Raw genomic sequence first — 3927 nt, 5'->3', positions numbered from 1 at the left:
TCGAAACAAAATAAAATAACCAAAATACCAATAGAAGAATGTGTATTTGTATAAATATAAATGTACAAAATACACATACAAAATAAACATAAAATAAGGTAAATTTGTAATGAAATATATGTACAAAATACACATAAAATAATGTAAATTTATATGAAAATATATATACAAATACACATAAAATACCATGAATTTGTATAAAATAAATATATTCAAAATAAATAAATATATATGTAAATATATATATATATATATATATATATATATATATATATATATATATATATATATATATATATATATATATATATATATATATATATATATATATATATATATAAATATATATATATATATATATATATATATATATATATATATATATATATATATATATATATATACAAAGTACATATAAAATAATGTAAATTCGTATGAATATAAATCAACAAAATACCAATAAAATAATATATATTTGAATGAAAATAGATTTACAAAATACACATAACATAACTAAAATTTGTATTGAAATATATACAAAAATACATAAAAATAATTTGAGTTTGTATGAAAAAAGATATTCAAAATACACATAAAACTAGGTAAATTTCTTTTGAAATATATATACAAAATACCCATAAAATATTGTAAATTTGTGTCAAAATATATAAACAAATACACATAAAATAACTTAAAATAACGTAAATATGTATCAAATATATATACAAAAAACACATTAATAATGTAAATATGTATAAAAAAATATATACAAAACATAAATAAAATAATGTAAAATCGTATCAAAATAAATACAGAAAATATTAATAAAATAATGTAGATTTGTATGAAAATTAAGATGCAAAATACCCATAAAATAACGCATTTTTTATAAAAATATATATACGAAAAAACATAAAATATTTGATTTTGTATCAAAATAAATAGATATACATTCTTTTATTGGTATTTTGTTTATTTATTTTGTTTCGAATTTACATTATTTTATGTGTATTTTGTTTACATTTTTTTATACGTATTTACTTAATTTTATGTGTATTTTGTATATATATTTTTATAGAAATCTACGTTATTTTATGTGTATTCGTATATATATTTTGAAACAAATTTACATTGTTTTATATGTATTTTTGCATATCTCTTTCAATAGAAGTTTACCTTATTGTATGTGAATTTTGTATATTTATTTCAATACAAATTTAAATATTTTATGTGTATTTTGGTATATATATTTTTATAAGAAATGCGCTATTTGAAGGGAATTTTGCATCTTTATTTTCATACAAATTTACATTATTTTATTAATATTCGGTGTATTTATTTTGATACGACTTTACATTATTCTATTTGTTTTTTGTATATATATATTTTTTTATAAATATTTACATTATTTAAATGTATCTTGCATATATATTACATACAAATTTTTTATCTATTATTTATTTTCATACAAATACACATTCTTTTCATGATATTTTGTTAATTTATTTTGTCACGAATTTACATTACTTAATATGTATATATATATATATATATATATATATATATATATATATATATATATATATATATATATATATATATATATATATATATATATATATATATATATATATATATATATAAATTTTTTTTATACGTATTTTCATAATTTCATGTGTATTTTGTATATATATTTCTATAGAAATCTACGTTATTTTATGTGTATTCGTATATATATTTTGAAACAAATTTACACTGTTTCATTTGTATGTTGCGTTTTTTTTCAATACAAATTTACCTTTTTGTATGTGTGCATTTTGTATATTAATTTTAATACAAATTTAATTATTCTATGTGTATTTTTGTATATGTATTTAAAAAAAAAAAATGCTTTATCTTATGGGTATTTTGCATCTTTATTTTCATACAAATTTAAATTATTTTATTGATATTCATGTAACTATTTTGATACGATTTTACATTATTCTATGTATAACAAAAATAAATACAGAATACACAAAAATAGATATGCAAAATACATATAAACAATGTAAATTTGTTTCAAAATATATATACGAATACACATGAAATATGGTAGATTTCTATAAAGATATATATACAAAATACACATAAAATTAAGTAAATACGTATAAAAAATGTATACAAAATACACATAAAATAATGTAAATTAGTATCAAAATAAATAAACATAATACCAATAAAAGAATGTGTATTTGTATAAATATATATATACAAAATACACATTAAATAATATAAATTTGTTTAAAACTATACAAAATACACATGAAATGATGTATATACGTCAAAAAATATATATACAAAATACACATTAAATAATGTAAATTCGCGTCAAAATAAATAAACAAAATATCAATAAAAGAATGTGTATTTGTATGAAAATAGATATACAAAATACACATAAAATAACCTAAATTTGTATCAAACTATATACAAAAATACACAAAAATATTTTAAATTTGTATGAAAATAAATATACAAAATACATATAAAATTAGGTAAATTTGTATTGAAATACATACACAAAATACACATAAAATAATGTAAATTTGAATGAAAATACATAAACAAATACACTTAAAATAACGTAAATTTGTATAAAAAAATATGTATAAAACACAAATAGAATAATGTAAAATCGTATCAAAATAAATACACAAAACATTAATAAAATAATGTAAATTTGTATGAAAATAAAGAAACAAAATACCCATAAAATAACGCATTTTTTTTATTTATAAAAATATATATACCAAAATACACATCAAAAAATTAAATTTGTATTAAAATAAATATACAAAAAACACATACAATAAGGTAAATTTGTATTGAAATAGATATGCAAAATACATATAAAACAATGTAAATTTGTTTCAAAATATATACACGAATACACATAAAATAACGTAGATTTCAATAAAAATATATATACAAAATACACATAAAATGAAGTAAATACGTATAAAAAAAATGTATACAAAAAAACACATAAAATAATGTAAATTCGTATCAAAATAAATAAACAAAATACCAAAAAAAGAATGTGTATTTGTATAAATATAAATATAAAAAATACACATAAAATAACGTAAATTTATATAAAACTATATAAAAATACACAGAAGTAATTAAATTTGTATGAAAATATATACAAAATACACACAAAATAAGCTAAATTTGAATTGAAATATATATACAAAATACATGAAATAAAGTAAATTTGTATCAAAACATTTATACAAATACACATATAATAACGTAAATTTGTATGAAAATATATAAACAAAATACACATTAAATAATGTAAATACGTATAAAAAATATGTACAAAATACACATATAATCATGTAACTCGTATCAAAATAAATAAACAAAATACCAATAAAATAATATAAATTTGTATGAGTAAACGTGTATGTTGCATATTTTTTCAATACAAATTTACCTAATTATATACGCATTTTGTATATTAATTTTAATACAAATTTAATTATTCGATGTGTATTTTTGTATCTGTATTTTTATAAACATATGCTTTATTTTTTAGGTATTTTGCATCTTTATTTTCATACAAATTTACATTATTTTATTGATATACTGCTCATTCATTTTGATACGAATTGACATTATTCTATGTGTATTTTGTATATATTTTTCATACAAATTTATGTTATTTTATGTGTATTTACTTATATATTTTGACACAAATTTACAATATTTTATGGGTATTTTGTATATACATTTCAAAAGAAATTTACCTAGTTTTATGTGTATTTTGTATATCTATTTTCATACAAACTCAAATTATTTCTAAGTATTTTTGTATATATTTTAATACAAATTTTAGTTATGTTATGTGTATTTTATAAATTTATTTTCATTCAAATA

This window comes from Eriocheir sinensis, unplaced genomic scaffold, assembly GCF_024679095.1.
Source record: "Eriocheir sinensis breed Jianghai 21 unplaced genomic scaffold, ASM2467909v1 Scaffold552, whole genome shotgun sequence".
Classification (NCBI taxonomy): domain Eukaryota; kingdom Metazoa; phylum Arthropoda; class Malacostraca; order Decapoda; family Varunidae; genus Eriocheir; species Eriocheir sinensis.
Note: the sequence above shows the minus strand (reverse complement) of the source record.